We start from the raw sequence: 17,546 nt of genomic DNA, 5'->3' as shown, positions 1-17,546 counted from the left end.
TTCTCCCCCTCTCCCCCTTCCTTCCCAAGCCCCTTTCCCCTCCCCCGCCCCAGTCCCCCCTGCTCCCCCGCCCCGGGCCCCGGGGAAACCCCCGCCGAGAAGAGCCCGCCCCCAGAAGCGCGCCGCCGCCGGCCGTCGGGGCCGAGCCGCAGCCGAGCGGCCGTGGGCCCGGGCGGCGGGCGGAGACGCGGGCGCCCTCCCTGCTACGGCCCGCGTGAGGTGAGGCCACCTCCCGGCCGAGGGGGCGGGCGGCGCGGGCTGCCCGTGGGGAGGGGGCGTGGCGGCCGCGCGGGCTGGCGGGCGGAGGCCCCTGGCCTGGGTTCCCCGCGCTGGAGCTATCCGGGCCTGGGGGCGGTGGGTCAAGGCCGGAACCCACCGTGAAGGATGGCCCTGAGGCCCGAGACGCCCCGAGTGTGCGCGGGGAGCCCAGGCGAGAAGCGGAGGAGTGGGGGGCGCGGGGAGGGCGGGGGGCTGGCGCCACCTGTGGCCTGTGCGGTGGGAGCTAAAAACTGTTGCGCCCTTGTAGTGCCTTGGGGTGACTAGCTCCATGTGTTTCTTGGGTCTCCGTTTTCCTTCGAGCGTTGGAAAAATGGGAGGGAAAGGTGTTGGAGCGTTTCGAATCATGCTGGTGTCCGAGTTGTTGGAGGACTGGGCTCCGACTAGGAACATACAGGGAGATGTTTCTGGAGCTTAAAAGTTGGGCCTACATTAGGCTCATAACTCACCCTTGAGCTTTTTAAAACTCTTCCTGATTTTGGTAACTCCACAGAGTATTCATTCAATGAATCGTTCTTGGATGAGGTTGAGACATGTTTTCCAGGTTTATCGAGAAATAATTGACATACATTATTGTGTATGTTTAAGACACACAACATTATGGTTTGATTTACGTGTATTGTGAAATGACTATCGAAATAGGTTCAGCCAACATCCATCATCTCGTATAGATACGATAAAAAGAAAAAGAAAAGATAAAAAGTGTTTTTTTCTCCTTGTGATGAGAACTCAGGATTTACTCTATTAACAACTTTCCTGTATATCTCATAGAAGTGGCAACCATAGTCTTCAGGTACATTACATCCCTAGTACTTGAGTATCTTATAACTGAAAATGTGTGCCTTTTGATCGCCTTCCTAGAATTCCTCCTCATCGTTCTCTCTGCTTCTGGTAACCCACAAGTCTGATCTCTTTTTCGATGACTTTGGTGTGTGTGTGTTTAATTCTACATATAAGTGATGTCATACAGTATTTGTCTTTGATTTTAAGTGCCTTCCAGGTCTACCCATGTTGTCACTTATTTTTTATGGCCGACTAGTATTTCCATTATATATATATATATATATATATATATATATATATATATGTATATATCACCCAACTTTATTCATCCATCCGTGGACACTTAAGTTGTTGGTGTGGGAAAATTTAAATTCAGATCCCAGTTGGATGAATGTTCTTGTATACATTTTTTTCAAATAGACTTAACTGAAATTGAGAAGCCTGAATCCTGTCTGATGGTGGTAGGCAACATGGAAACTGAAGAAGGAGGTGACATGTTCCACTTAAGGAGTGTCACACATTCCTAACATTTTATTGTATTTTTGGATAGTCAAATTGGCAAATTGTTAGCGGATCCTCTTTCTTTCTCATGTATTTTTTCCATTTCCTTCTTCCAATATTTCCTTTTTTCTATCAAGACAAAAATGACTTAAATTGGGGTGCAAAGTAGTAGGTTAGTTAATTCAGTTCACTTTTTAGTTGTGTTTTTCTTCCCTCATTGCTGATCCCAGAGGTTGAGAGGACAGAGAATCTGTGATGCCTGATGAACTGTTAGCAAAAGTTAAATTTCAGAGTTGCAGTTCCAGCTGTCTTTGTGTCCACTGTAAGATCTATATTGTAGATCTCCGCAATTTAAAACAAAAATTTAAAAATTTACATATGTAAAAATAGGGTGTCTGATATTTTTTAATGGAAAAGAGTCCGAAGAGGAAATAGCTTCCTTGCTTTTCAGAATAAAAACCAAAGACTTTACAAATGTCTTTAAAGCCCTGGATCTGTAACCCTCTCCCCCCGGCCCCCCTCCTGTGCTCTCCTGGCTGTTCTTGAGCACACCAGGCTCACTTCTGCCTCAGGGGCTATGCACTTACTCCCCAGACCTTCCTGGATTACTGTTTCTTTTTACAACTGCATTGCTTTGTCCCCTCACCTCCTTCAGGTCTTTATTCAACTGTCACTCAAACAGTGACATTTCCTTGGCTTGATAAATTGCAAAGCAACCCCCCCCCCCCCCGCTATTTACATAACTCCTATCCCACTTCTCTGCTTTATTTTCCTCCTTACCACTTAGCAACCTATAACATACTTTATGTTTGGTCTCCCCCACTAGAAAGTAAACTTGATAAGGATAGATCATCTTGTTAATTGCTGTGTCCTCAGCACTTAGCATAGCACTTGACATGCATTGGGTGCTCAACGAGTCTCTCCTAGTCCTGAATTTCTGGTCATGATTGGTTGTCCTTGGAGGTGTGGAATTCATTTTCACTAGGATTTTGTGAGGTACTCCTTGGAAGAATCTGAGATCCTTTTTCTGTCATTTCTTGCCACATTTCTCAAGTCTTGTGCTTTCAGGTCATCGAATGAAAGCACTTCGAAGGCAGAGAGGATGGAGCATGGGGGATTTTTGTATTGGTCCTAGAGGAAGATTGTCTCAGATCTCATGTGACTAGAATTTTTACCTGCTCTTTCAGGCTCTTCCCTTGATGTTTGTTCACTTTCCTGATCAGAAAACTATCACTGTCCTTACCTCTTTGGCCTCAGGGTGCTGAACAGGCTGGTTCCCCTTTGAATTTTTCAGTAGACTGAAGATATTAATATTTATAGCATGGGTTGTATGGGTAATATTTTTCCCCCATTCATGTGGAGCCAGTTGAGCTCAAAAACTAAGATACCTTTCTCTAACAATGATGGAGTGGTCGGTTTCCGAGGAACATCGTATCCTTTTTTTCCCACAAATCCTTTTTTGGGGGCATTTTTAGCAACTAAATTCTGTATTAAGTCTGAAGATAAACGGAGCAGGCCTCCTGAATTCTGTGGATTATCCCTCATTATTTTTTCCTTTCTCATTTCTTGATTGGTGCATTTGTTACCTTCTCTGGCTAGAGTGGCCTAGATGAGGTTTCTTTGGGGCAGTGCTGACCACTTTTCTCCGGCTTAGGAAGGCAAAGGGGGTGAGATAGTGCTTTTAACACTTTGTGGGAAAGCTGGTGGCAAAGCCTAAAGTTTTTGCTTACACCTTTGCCAGGACATTGAAAGCTGCCAGGCCTATGAGAGAACAGTTTGTGGTAGGGTGGAAGAGCTGGGGATCTTTATCTATTGGACTGGATGAAGTTCTGATATGAATGTAAAGAATTAACAACATCAGAAGTATAATAGTAGTTCTTATTTTGTGAATGATTTCTGACGTAATCTAGGCAGATTGAGAAGCACTTCCACCAAACTTCTGTTGCCCCCCTTTAAATCCTTTTCACAAAGTTTCTAGGAAGTCTTTGTGATACTCCAGAGACAACTTAAACATCTCTGTGCCATGTTGTCACCTCTTGCAGATAATACTGAGTACTGACAATGTTTCAGTGTCGATAATGGTTTGGTAATGGTTTCTGAATGACGCGGTGCTTATTCCTGTGCCACATCTCTTCATAACCCAAGGAAAGCTTTTAAGCAAAAGCACATTTTGAGGAAGGGATAATAAGTGTTGCATTTTGGTTGCATGATCTCAGGAAGTGCAGAGGAATTTTGTGAAACTGTGTGTGTGTGTGTGTGTGTGTGTGTGTGTTTTTAAAGGTTTTTCTTTGCCTCCTTGTAAGACTGGATGAGGGACTCTGAGTGTCCCTGTGTGGATTGTGCTGCCAGCTTACAAGTAGGAAAAATAACTGGACTCATGGCTTGAATGTGTGTGCATGAATACAGTTGGTGGGTCTAATTTTAGAGACCTTCTTCATACACAGTGGCTTCAGTATTTTCCTCCAGCTGTATCTTTCTTACTCTCTGTGTAGAAAACATTTCTCTTACTAGCCTTTTAGTGGTTGGTTAACTTTTGTTCTTACCATGATTGCTGGTTTGGCAGTGTAGCAGGTGTTCCATCTTTCCAATGAAGTTACTCTGTCCATTCCTTCCTAACTTTGAGTTTATTTCTGAAAACAGAGATGGAAAAGATATCTTAACCTTGATCAGTTTTAACTCCTTTTTGAGTTCCTTTAGATTTCCTTAGCATATATCTGCTTTCTCCAACACTTAAAATTGATATTGAAATCTCTCTTAACTACAATAGTCTGTGGTGATTGCATCATTTTTCACTTGGGAGGTATGAAAGGCTAGATTCTGGTATGCTTCTTAATTGCAGGTGTCCTTGCTACTTTTCAGCAGGCAGGGTCTCTTATGAGTTGGTCATTGGTTTGAGCCTATACTGGGAAAGCGATTTCAGCTTTCTAGTTTTGACAGTAAGTTTCCCAGAGTGCTTTCCTGTGCTTAAAAAAAAAAAAAGAACTTACCAAATTGGGCACCCCAGCTAGAGATGAGAGAAAAGGTGCAAAAGCCTCAGGTGGTTATGTCTCCCCATAGTCAAAACACTTTTGGTATCTTTAAAGGACTCATTCTGTTCCTGTTTGTTAACCACAGAAGCATCAAAAATCTTTGATTCCCTTTAATTACTTGCTTATTTGTCACACTCTGACTTTTCTAAATTGTCAAGGACTTCGATTTTTCCTGGGAAATAATTTGCAGGTGTTTTTGGGTATTTTCTTAGGGGAAAAAAAATGAAGCTAAATTGTTAAATGTTCCTGTAAGGTCTCTTCTCTGAGACCAGTGTTCTGATTCTTCTATTTTTCCAAGATGTTAATAGTATATTTTACTGCCTCTTTTTTTTTTTTTCCCTCATTGAAGATCTTTTGCAAGCAAGTAAAAACTATAGTTTGGTACCCATACAGTTACTCAGAGGTCCTGAAAGATTTCAGCTTAAGTCCTTATCCTATAGAGCTAGAAATGTAAGAATAAATGAAGTATTAACAGGATTTAAAAGAACTCATTTATTTCTTGTAGGTATTTGTTGATTGTGAGTCTGTAGTGGAGAGATAAAAAGCTGGTCAAATTTTAGTCAATTCTATCTAGACCTTTTGGAGGTAATTTTGCTCCCATTATTTTATATATGCTTGTCTAATGTACAGAATAGAGATAGACGGTTTTAACTTCATTAACTAGTTTCCTTTGCCACTTGGTCTGTTACCTTCCTTGTGTGGATGCTTTTGATACATTTCATGTTGATAACATTTGTGTTACAGTGTTTATTATTAATACTGATCCAAACCATATCTGCAAAGCACTTTTGTCTTTCCTAAAAGCTCATTGGACCTTAAAGTGGTGGCAACATTTATATTAAAAGACTAAATTTTCCAAGTAATGTAGTTCATATTTTTTGTGGAGGCAGAGTTTTTGTTGCATATGTCTGTTGTAAGAATTTATGTATGATTTTGGTATGTGAGCAGCATTGTGGGCATTAGGTAATTCTTTGTCCCTTGGAGAACTGGGTGGATTAGAGTTGTAAAAGCTTCTGGGGCGCCTGAGTGGCTCAGTCTGTTAAGTGTCTGACTCTTGATTTCGGCTCAGAGCATGGTCTCACAGTTTGTGATATCAAGCTCCACATCAAGCTCTGTGCTGCCAGGACGGAGCCTGCTTGGGATTCTTTCCCTCTCTCTCTGCCTCTTCCCCACTCATACTTGCTCTCTTTGCTCTCAAAATAAATAAGCATTAAAAAAAAAAAAAAAAGATTTGTTAAAGCTTCTATAAGCTTCCTAACAGAGAATTAAGAGGAAAGTAATCAAGGCAGTGACAATCCAAACTTAATAATGAATGCATTTGAAATACATTTTCTCCCTATACTCACAAATTGTTCCTTTTCCTTACTCTTCCTTTGTGATTTTGTGGGAAAAGGGAAGAAGAAATTGTAGGACAGTAACCAGCTGATAACATCCAGGAAACAGTGCAGTATGGATAGGTAGCAGGTGAATGTCTGCCCAAGTGCTCACTTAGTGTTTCTAATGCTCTTGGTGGAGGCAGTTCCCAGCAGCCATCAACGATTTGTGGGAAGAACATGGTAGACCTTGTTAAGTGTGATGGACCCCTTTTCATCCTTATTTTATTCCACTTTTCTGCAGCATTTGTCACTGTTGACCCCTCTCTTGAAATGTTTCAGTGACACTAATTTCTTTTCCAGTTGCATTCCTGGGTCTTTTTCTCCTGCCCATCCCTTAGTGTGTGTTTTCCTTAAGATTTCTGTTGTATTCTGCCTCTCTTCCTCTGGTTCTTAAACCTTAATGGCATAAATATCTCTTGGAGAATTTGTTAAGAATGTGGCTTACAGGGGCCACTGCGCTGGGTGGCTCAGTTGGTTAGGTGTCCAACTTCGGCTCAGGTCATGATCTCGCAGTTTGTGAGTTCAAGCCCTGCATCAGGCTCTGTGCTGATAGCACAGAGCCCGGAGCCTGCTTACGATTCTGTGTCTTCCTCTCTCTCTCTGCCCCTCCCATGCTTCAGCTCTGTCTCTCTCTCTCAAAAATAAATAATCATTACCAAAAAAATTTAAAAAAGAAAAAAGAAAATGTCTTAAAAAAAAAAAAAGAATGTGGCTTACAAAAGCCTTCATGATCTGGCCCCTGCTAGCTTCTCTGACTTACCTTGTACCACACTTTCCTGTTCTTCCTATGCTTCAGCCATAGTGGCTTTTTTTCTGCCCCAGGGCCTTTGTACTTGTAATTCTTTTTGCCTGAACTGCTGTTTGCCCAGATCTTCACCTGCCTTACTTCTCTTCTCATTATTCAGGTCTCAGCTCAAATGCTTCTTCCTCCATAGACTTTCCCAGACCACCTTATCCAGAATAATTAATCTCCCCTTTTGTGCTTTAGCACATTCCTTTCTTTCATTATCTCCATAGCACTTACCACTATTTTAAATTATCTTGTTTGTTTTCTTGTCTGTAGTCTGGTTCACACCTAGAACTTAAACCCTATGAAAACAGGGATCTTATTTATATTCTAACTGCTATATTCCTAGTGCCTAGAATAGTCACTCAGTACACATTTATTGATTGAGTGAATGAATGAATGAATGAATGAATGAATGAAATGTAGATTCTTGTGTCTTATCTCCAGAGATTTTGATTTAGTGGGCTTGGGATGGAGCCAAGGAATTTATTATTTTTGTTTGTTTAAAAAAATATTTTTTAATGTTTATTTATTTTTGAGAGAGAGAGAGAGAGAGGGACAGAGTGTGAGCGGGGGAGGGGCAGAGAGAGAGGGAGACACAACTCCAAGTAGGCTCTGGGCTCTGTGCTGTCAGCACAGAGCCTGAAGCGAGGCTCGGACTCATGAACCACAAGGTCATGACCTGAGCTGAAGGGGGACACTTAACCAACTGAACCACCAAGGCACCCCTAAGGAATTTATACTTTAACAGAAATTCCAAGTGTTTCTGATGTCTCTGGTCAGTTGTCTTGGATGACATTTAGAAAAACCTTGCTGTACACAGTCAGTTTAATCCACCCTGATGGCTTCACTTGTGTCTGTTACTATAAGCTGCAACTTACGAGTCTATCTCCAGTTCTGATCCCTCGCCTGAGCTCTGGGCTCATTTCTTCAGTGTTCTCTTGAACATCTCCACTTGATTGTCACCTAACATCTCAGATTCAACATGACTAAAACAAAAATAATTTTACCATGGAAACTTTTTCTTCAGAGTTCTTTTTTTTCTGTTAATGATATCACCTAGGTGCATAAGCCAGAAACCTTGATGTTACACTCCAGTCCTTACTCTAACACTCAGTCATGATAAAGTTATGTAGACTTTTCTCCTCAGTCTGTCTTGAATCCTTCCGTTTCTCTTCATCAACATTGCCACTTTATTAATTCAGGAGACCATCATCTCTCATCTGGGTAACTGTGATGGGCTTTAACTGGCCTTCCTGTCCTAGGGTTGCTCCCTTGCTCCTTCTGATCTTTCATTTAGTTCTGTACCCTTCAGCCAAAGAAAACTAAAATCTGTTTTCTGTTCCTTACAACCTTTTAGTATCTTCTTTTTGCTCCCAGTACAAAGGCTAGGCTTTTTTTTTTTTTTTTTTTTTTTTTTTTTTTTTAAACCTGGGTGTTTTAACCTCATCTGCTGTATATTTTGCTGTAGTTCTTTGCTTTCAGGGTTAGGCATCAGTTACAGATGAATTACTTGTTCTTTAACCCTCCTCGTTCTCTCACCTTGCTGCCTTGGATATACTCCCCTGAATGCCTCTCATCCCCGAAAACAACAAAAACAGAAACCATCACTGATTTAGGTATCATGTTCTGGAACCCTTTCAGAGCATCCTAAACCTCTCATTTTGTCTGCCTCTTTTGAACCAGTTTCTACAGAGCTGGGTCCCCTTTGTCTTTACCTTAACCATATTTCTCTCTGTATATCTCATTCTGAGTTTCTGCTCACACTGAAATTAAATTTGCTAGGATCGTGATCTCTACTGTGCCAACAGAGCTCTCTAGAACATGTGATTTTTGTCTTATTCCTCTACTGACTATAAGGAAGAGAAGCAAAGAAAGAAACTAGATGATTTGAAGCATATGTTCTAGAGGTGTGTGTTCTAGATTGTGATTTTGCCAGTTGTTTTGCCTCTCCTAGCTAATATCGTAACCAAGAGAGATCATTGTTTGAGTCTTGATTTGGACCAGAGCTGTACTAAGCCCAATAACTGAAATCCTGAACCAAAGTTTTGCTCTCATTGCTTGTACCATCAAAGATTTACCTTTCCTATTATCATAGTATCTTCAGACTTACATTATGTATACCCCTTTCCAGTCTTCTTATTTTCCCTTCATAGTTATTTGGTTTAAAATTTATTCTTTGTGTTTTATCTCCATCCTATCAGTGTTTTTGGTTATGAAGTCAAAATAGGGATTTTTACTTGTAGTATTTTCCTTATATGGTAGTGCAGATCTTTTTGAATGAATGCGATGGCTGAAAAATTACATGTATTTGACCAGTGAGATAGTACTATTGAAAGAATACAGACTTGTTTGGTTTCTGTGTAGGCTTTAAGAGAAGTAAAATCAGAGCCACTGCTTAAATGAGTTTTTAACCCTGTTTGAAGTTCTCTGATGCTTTTCTGAGTTTAATCTCATTGATTCCACTGAATCAGTGTCTTTATATGTAGAATGGAGTTGATGGTCTGTATCCTTTAGGGTAGAGGAAAATTTTTGGAGGTGTCTCTTAAGGTTAAGTAAGTAATGCTTTTTGATGTATCTATTGATTTAAAATGTAAATGCTTGAGACTGACGCTGCATTTAATGGATTCTTAAGCTAGCTTCAATATTTTACTCACCAACAGTTAGCTAGTAATATGGAAGAGGGACAAAGAAGTGTCTGCAGATATTAACGAGCACATTTTCCATGTAGCTGGTTGTATTTACACCCAGTGGCCATAGTAAGCAAGGATAGCCTACCTCACAGAAGGACAGTCTGTATTAAACATGATCAAATTACTAGTCTCTAAATATTGTTCTCCAACGCTGTTAAATAACACAACAGTATTGAAGTTAATATTGGCCAAGAGAAAATGGTGCTTTATTTCTGTGTGCTCTGTTTTCTTCCATTTTCTTCCTTTTTTTCTCTTTGGAATTAACGTTTTCATAATCGCTTTTCCTCTTGGTTTCTTATAGGTTGGGAAATGGCAGTTGTCTTTTCAATTTAGTGGACTGGCTGGATCCAGGCGTAGGATCTACTCAAATCCATAATGTGTTCTAGGCCATGAGGTTCTGTTTTCTCTGTTTCATCTTGTCCTTTATTGTTGACTTGTGTTTTGCTCAGTGCCCACAGTAAGGGCATTCTGCCACATGCGGACCCCTGAAAAGCTGATAGATTTTCAATGAAGAATGACAGGAACTCACTTGCTACTGTTTCGTTTTACCAACCCAGTTTTTTTCACTTAACACAGATACAGTCTTGTTATCTAACTGCTTAGGTGTACTACAAGCCTATCATATAGCATTAGCTTAGAAATCAGAGAAACTGTCCGTTTATTATTAGTTTGTGTTTAAAATAAGTGGTGTCTATGTTTTTCTTCCTAGAATAGTTCTCTGTTAGAACATCTTCCCTTAGCTTCTGATCCTTCTGTATTTTTATAATAGAAGGAGGGATCTTCAAGTGAGGTTTATAGAACTGCTTCCAAAGTAATACCTAACATCAAGAAAATTTATGAAGAGACCAACTCATTCATTCACTCAGATGTTTATTAAGTGCCTGTTTGTTAGATACTGTGTTATATGCCAAAGATACCAAAAAAAAAAAAAAAAAAAAAAGTGACACTGCCCCTATCCTCAAGAAGCTCATGTTTTATTTTTTTTTGAAAGTTTACTTATTTTATTTTGAGAGAGTGTGAGTGAGCAGAGGAAGGGTAGGGAGAGAGGGAGACAAAAGATCCCAAGCAGGCTCTGCACTGCCAGCACAAGCCCAATGTGGAGCTCAACCTCATGAACCATGAGATCATGACCTAAGCCAAAATCAAGAGTTGGGTACTTAACCAGTTGAGCCTCCAGGTGCCTCAATTTTTTTTAATTGAAAAAAATTTTTATTTATTTTTTTTAATTAGAAAAAAATTTTTAAGTTTATTTAATTTGTGAGAGAGAGAGAGAGCACTCACACTGGAGGGGGAAAGAGAAAATCCCAAGCAGGCTCTGCACTGTCAGTGTGGAGCCTGACATGGGGCTCAAACCCATGAACTGCAAGACCATGACTGGAACCAAAATCAAGAGTTGGACTCTTAACCGACTGAGCCACCCTGGCTCCCCAAATTAAAAAAAAAATTTTTTTTAATGTTTGTTGATTCGTTTTGAGAGAGAGAGAGTGAACAAGCAGGGGAAGGGCGGAGAAAGAGGAAGGGAGAATCCCAAGCAGGCTCTGCACCATCAGCGTGGAGCCTGACGCAGGGCTCGATCTCATGAAACTGTGAGATCATGACCTGATCCAAAATCAAGAGTCAACCACTTAACTGACTTAGCCATCCATGTGCCCCGGATCTCATGTTTTATTATAGATTCCAAAAAAATACAGTTAACCCTTGAACAACATAGGGCACCCAGCCCCACACATGGTCAAAAATCCATCTATAACTTTCGACTCCCCAAAACTTAACTACTAATAGCTTGCTGTTTACTTGAAACCTTACAAATAACATAGTCGATTAACACATATTTTGCATGTTATATGTATTATATACTGTATTCTTACGATGAAGCAAATTAGAGAAAAAATGTTATTAGTAAAATCATAAGGAAGAGAAAATACATTTATGGTACTGCACCATGTTTATTGAAAATATTCACATATAAGTGGAACAGTGTAGTTCAAACCCGTGTTGTTCAAGGGTCAACTGTACATAAGCTGTAAAGTTACAAGTGTTACAAGATGGTGATAAAATGTAATAGGAAAGTAGGGAGGAGGGATGGTTAACTCTAAGTGACAGGATCAGATTCAACTTTTTAGAGAAGGTAAAATTTGAATGGAGTCTCAATGGATTTTTTCATTTAACCAGCATACAGATAGCTACAATATTAGGTTCTAAGAGTATAAAAGAACAAAGAGCTTAGACAGGCCCATCAGTGATAATGCAGCCTGATAGAACGCTGAGCTTAAAGGAATGTACAAGGTGCTTTGGAAGCACAATGGAGATCTGGAAAGACTTCCTGTCAGAAGGTAATGTTCCAGCTGAATCTTGAAGGACTGGTAAGAGTTAGCCAGGTGGAAAAGTATGGGGAAGAGAGTTTTGGGGAGGAACTGTGTGTATAAAGAGTGGAGGTATAAAGCAAAGCAGTATGATGCATTTGACACACTGCAAGGAGCAGGATGTGCCTACACATGGGATGCTTGTGGGGATTAGTCAGAGAAGAGGCTAGTGAGGTAGGTAGGGGTCTGATCTTGAAGGCCTTCAATAAGCCAAAAAGTTTACATTTTGTCTTAAACTATGAAAAGTATTGAAGGACTTTTTTTTTTTTTTTTTTTTTAAAGATCACTGTGACAATGTGGGAACTGGGTTGGAAAATAGACTGGAATCAGGGATCCAGTTTAAGGGTAGTCAAAATAGTCCAGGTTAGAAATAGGCCTAGGGGCACCTGGGTGGCTCAGTCGGTTGAGCGTCCAACCTCAGCTTAGGTCATGATCTCCCGGTCGTGGGTTTGAGCCCTGTGTTAGCCTCTGTGCTGACAGCTCGGAGCCTGGGGCCTGCTTTGGATTGTGTCTCCCTCTCTCTGCCCCTTCCCCACTCATGCTCTGTCTCTGTTTCTCCTAAAAATAAAAAATAAAACATTAAAAAAAAGAAAAAGAAATAGGCTCCATAGTGGTTCTACAAGTACACAGGGATGAACAGATTGAAGAGCTATTTAGGAGGTAGAATCAGACCTGGAGGGTGTGTGTGTGTGTGTGTGTGTGTGTGTGTGTGTGTATGTGTCCATGCGCACACATGCACGCTTGCATGCACATGAGTGACCAAGCAAGAGAACCAGAATGAGAGAGAATAAATAGTGGTAATTAAGAGGGATGAGCTCTTGGATGACTCCTGGTTTTCTGGGTTCCATACCAGGGTGGATGGTGACATTATTTATGAGTTAGGGAATACAGAAAGTTGTATGTCTAGAAATACAGGTAAATTTATTTTGGACTGGAAGGAAGTTAGGTGTACTGGTTTGGAGTTGGAGAGAGAATTTGAGGCTGGAGAGACATTGTGAGTCAACTGTGTATATGCTGCAGTTGAAGTGAAATGTTGGGTCATCTGAGGATCATGTTGAGACTGAAGAGCTGAACGCTGAGGAGAGAACTTTGGAGAACACTGACAGTTAAAGGTGTGACTGGTGGCAGTGGAGTCTTGGAAGAAAATTGTGGAGGTCAGGAGGTAAATGGAAAACCAATAAAATGTGTGTGATAGGACCTTAGAGAAGAGAGTTTGAAGGTGGAGGAAGGTGAAGTCATGTTGAGTGAGGTAGAAAGGTCAAGTATGATAAAGACAGAAAAGAACTTAATGGATTTGGCATTCAGGTCATTGGTGACATCAGTGAAAATAGGGTCACTGGAGTGATGAGAGCAGAGGCCAAATCGTATTGGATTGAGGGATAAATAGAAGGTGGGAAAATAAAGGCAAATAAGCCCTGTTTTTCAAGATGATTGCAGAGGGGTGGAGACAGAGAATAGTAGGGAACGTGGGGTTCAAGGAAGAGTTTTTTAAGATGACAGATTTGAGCATATTTATATGTTTGGTGAATGAGCAAGACCATAGAGAGTGGTAATAATGGAGGGAAGTCCTGGAGTACGTAGAGAAGATGAAATCCAGAACAGAGGTAGTATTATTATTTCCTTCATTAAGATGGAGGGAAAAGGTCAAGAAAGGTGTGGGGACAAATGCTTGGTGTCTGAACAAAGGAATTTGAGGGCCTTAGGTCCTTACTGTTCCTTGTGATGTAAAGTTATCCTTTTGGGTTAGGGACCTGATGTGTAAAATGGGGGCCTTGAGCAGAGCCAACTCTGAATAGCTTTTGAGAGGGTAGGAGGGATAGCTGACTAGGGAGGGGTCTTGTATGGCTGGCTAGGCAGGCAAAGGTAGGGGAGGTGGTGTGAGGGCCGGAAGGCATTTCAAGTAGATAGAATAACCTGAGCAAAGACCTAGTATTAAAGGATATTGTATGTATGGAGATGTAGCACTATTTTGAATAGCTGGAGAGAATATATAGAGAGCCTGATTTTATGGTAGGCTTTAAGAGTTGTGTTAAGCAATTTGGGATATTTTGAGGGAAAGAGAAACCTCTGAAGATTTTAATCAAAGAAACAGAATGTTTGTTTTACAAAAGTAACTGGTAGCAATTTAGAGAAATACTTACAAGGGATTTAGAGTAGAGTGGGAAACACTTGTTAGGAGGCTGGTGTAGTAGTCCATGCAGAAGATGTTGAAATCTGGGTAGACCAAGGTATGCTGGGTAAGAAACAAAACCCAGCTCTCAATAGCTTGAAATAAGTTTATTTCTCATTCACACTACACATCCATCAGGGGTAGGTCAGAGGCTTTCCTGTATTCAGGAATATAGGCCAACAGAACAGTTATCATCAAGAACATAGCTGGTTGCTCTGATGGAGGCCAAAAAAAAAAAAAAAGAAACCTCTGGAGGTCTTGCTCCACTAACTAAATTCTTTGCCCAGAAGTGGTGGGAGTGGGGAAAGGTAGGAGCTGAGAAGATCAGATGGGTCAAGGAGATGGTGCTAGAATTTGGAAATTGGTTAAATGTGAGAGGAAAGGGAAGGAATTGTGAATAAATGACTCTCAGTTTCTGTCCTGGGTGACTGGGTGGTATTGTTAACTGAAATAAGAAAGGGCTTTAGGGGCACCTAAATATATAAAGCAAATATTATTAGACCTAAAGGAAGAAATAGGAGTACAATAATAAGGGACTTTAATATCTCACTTTCTTCAAGGGTAGAATATCCAGGCAGAAAATCAATAAAGAAACATTCCCATGAATGATATGGTAGACCAGATGGACTTAACAGGAATACACAGAACATTCCATCCCAAATCAACAGAAAAAACATTCTTCTCAAGTGCTCATGGAACATTCTTCAGGGTAGATAATATGTTAAGCCACAGAACATATCTTAATAAATTTAAGATTGAAATCATATCAAGATCTTTCCTGGCTACAATGGTAGGAAACTAGAAATCAATTACAAGAAGAAACCTGGAAAATTCACAAATATGTAGAGATAAACAACATACTATTGAACAGCCATTGGATCAGAGAAGAAATCAAAAGAGAAAAAAATACAAGAGACAAATGAAAATGGAAATACCAACATACAAAATACTAACCCTATGGGATGTAGCAAAAGTAGTTCTAAAAGAGAAGTTCATAGTGATAAATGCCTACATTAAGAATCAAGAGAGATGTCAAGTAAACAACCTAACTTTATACCTCAAGAAACTAGAAAAAGAAAGAACTAAGCCTAAAGTTATAGAAGGAAGAAAATAAAGATCAGAGCAGACATAAGTGAACTAGAGACTAAAATGATGATGGATGAAATCAATGAAACAAAGTGGGTTGTTTGAAAAAAAACAGACAAACCTTCAGTTACGCTCACCAAGAAGAAAAGAGAGAGGACTCAAAATCAGAAATGAAAGAGGAGATGTTATAACTGATACCGCAGAAAAACAAAGGATTCCAAGAGATCCTACAAACAATTTATATTCCAACAAATTGCACAACCTGGAAGAAATGGATAAATTCCTGGGAACATACATACTACTGAGAGTGAATCATGAATAAATAGAAAATCTGAACAGACCCATTTCTAGTAAAGAGTTTGAACCAGTAATCAAAAATCTCCCAAGAAACAAAACTCCAGGACCTGAAGGCTTCACTGGTGAGTTCCGTGAAATATTTAAAGTAGAATTAATACCGATCTTTCTCAGACTATTCAAAAAAATAGGAGGGAACACTTCTAAACTTATTCTCTGAGGCCAACCTAACCCTGATACCAGAGTCAGGCAAGGGAACTGTAAGAAAATAAAATTTCAGACCAACATCCCCAAAGAACACATATGTAAAAATCCTCAACAAAATATTAGCAAACCTAATTCAACAGTATATTAAAAGAATCATATACTGTAATCAAGTGGGATTTATTCCAGGGATACAAGGATGGTTCGACAGCTGTAAATCAGTGTGGTATACCACTTTAACAAAATGAAAGCTAAAAAACATGATCATCTTAAAACAAAACATGGTCGTCTCAATAGATGGAGAAAAAGCATTTGTCAAAATTTAGCATCCATTAATGATAAAAACTCAATAAAGTAGATACAGAGAGAATGCATCTCAACATAATGAAGGCCATATATTACAAGCCCACAGCTTACGTGGTACTCAACAGTGAATAGCTGAAAGTTTTTCTTTGCCACTTTTATTCAGCATGGAATTGGAAGTCCTAACTGGAGCAGTTGAGCAAGAAAAAGAAAAGGCATCTAACTCAGAAAGGAAGAAGTGAAAATGTCACTGTATGCAGATGATGTGATATTATATATAGAAGACCCTAAACACCAAAAAAAAGAATAAATGAATTCAGTAAAATTGCAGGATACAAAATCAATATACAAAAATCAATTATGTTTTGTACGCTGATAATGAACTATCAGAAAGAGATGCTAAGAGGGGTGCCTAGCTGGCTCAGTCAGTTAAGCATCTGACTCTTGATTTTGGCTCAGGTCATGATTTCATGATTCACGGGTTCGAGTCCCATGTTGGGTTCCCTGCTGATGGTGCGCAGCCTGCTCTGGATTTTCTTTCTCTCCTTCTCTCTCTGACCCTCCCTTATTTGCACTCTCAAAATAAACTTGATTTTTTAATTTTTTAAGTGTTTATTTTTGAAGAGAGCATGTGAGCAGGGAAGGGGAGAGAGAGAGGGGGACAGAGGATCTGAAGTAGGCTCTGTGCTGGCAGTGGAGAGCCTACCACAGGGCTCGAACTCAAACTGTGAGATCATGACCTGAGCTGAAGTTGGGTGCTTAACTGACTGAGCCACCCAGGCACCCTCAAAATAAATAAAAAGTATATATTAAGAAAATAGTCCAAAAAAAGAAAGAAAAGAGTCTTATTTACAATTGCATCAAAAAGAATGAAATACCTAGGAATAAATTTAGCCAAGGATGTGAAGGATCTCTACACTGAATACAGTAAGATGTTGATGAAATAAATTGAAGATACAAATAAATGGAAAGATATTCTCTGTTCATGGATTGGAAGAATTAATATTGTTAATATGTCCATACTACCTAAAGCAATCTAAAGATTCAGTTCAATTGCTACCCAAATTCCAGTGGTATGTTTCATGGAGATAGAACAATCCTAAAATTTGTATGGAACCACAAAAGACCCCAAATAGCCAAAGCAGTCTTGAGAAAGAAAAACAGAACTGGAGTCATCACACTTTTTTTTTTTTAAGTTTGTTTTGAGAGAGAGAGAAAAAGTATGAGTGGGGGGAGGGGCAGAGAGAGGGAGAGAGAGAGGGAATTCCAAGCAGGCTCCACCTGGGCTCAGACCCACAAACCATGAGATGATGACCTGAGCTGAAGTCAGATGCTTAACCAATTGAACCACCCAGGAGCCCTTGCATCACACTTCTTGACTTCAAACTATATAGCAAAGCTATAATAATCAAAACAGTATGGTAACAGCATGAAAATGGTCATATAGATTGATGGAACAGATTAGAGAGCCCAGAAACAAACCCAGGCATATATGGTCAATAAATTTATGACACAGGAACCAAGAATATATAATAGAGAAGGACAGTCTTTTCAGTGTTGGGTAGACTGGACAACCGTCTTCTACCATATGTAAATATAAATGAAAAATGAATTAAAGACTCGGAAAAAGACCTGAAGCCATAAAACCCTTAGAGGAGGGGCGCCTGGGTGGCGCAGTCGG

At 40.0% G+C, this 17,546-nt stretch overlaps 1 protein-coding gene across 2 annotated transcripts in view; it reads left to right on the top strand.

Annotated features, from left to right (window-relative positions):
* Positions 1-91: 91 nt before the first annotated feature.
* Positions 92-17,546, top strand: part of R3HDM2 (R3H domain containing 2) — a 151,293-nt gene continuing 133,838 nt past the window's right edge. Inside the window, exon 1 of one of the 2 annotated variants that reach the window (XM_023257156.2) lies at positions 92-219. The gene's annotated coding sequence lies outside the window, so the exon portion shown is untranslated. The remainder of the gene's footprint in view (positions 220-17,546) is intronic. The other variant, XM_045061981.1, reaches the window with a different exon arrangement.

This window comes from Felis catus, chromosome B4 (assembly GCF_018350175.1).
Source record: "Felis catus isolate Fca126 chromosome B4, F.catus_Fca126_mat1.0, whole genome shotgun sequence".
Lineage (NCBI taxonomy): Eukaryota > Metazoa > Chordata > Mammalia > Carnivora > Felidae > Felis > Felis catus.
The sequence above is the reverse complement of the archived record's forward strand: the minus strand, read 5'-3'. Positions and strand labels throughout refer to the sequence as shown.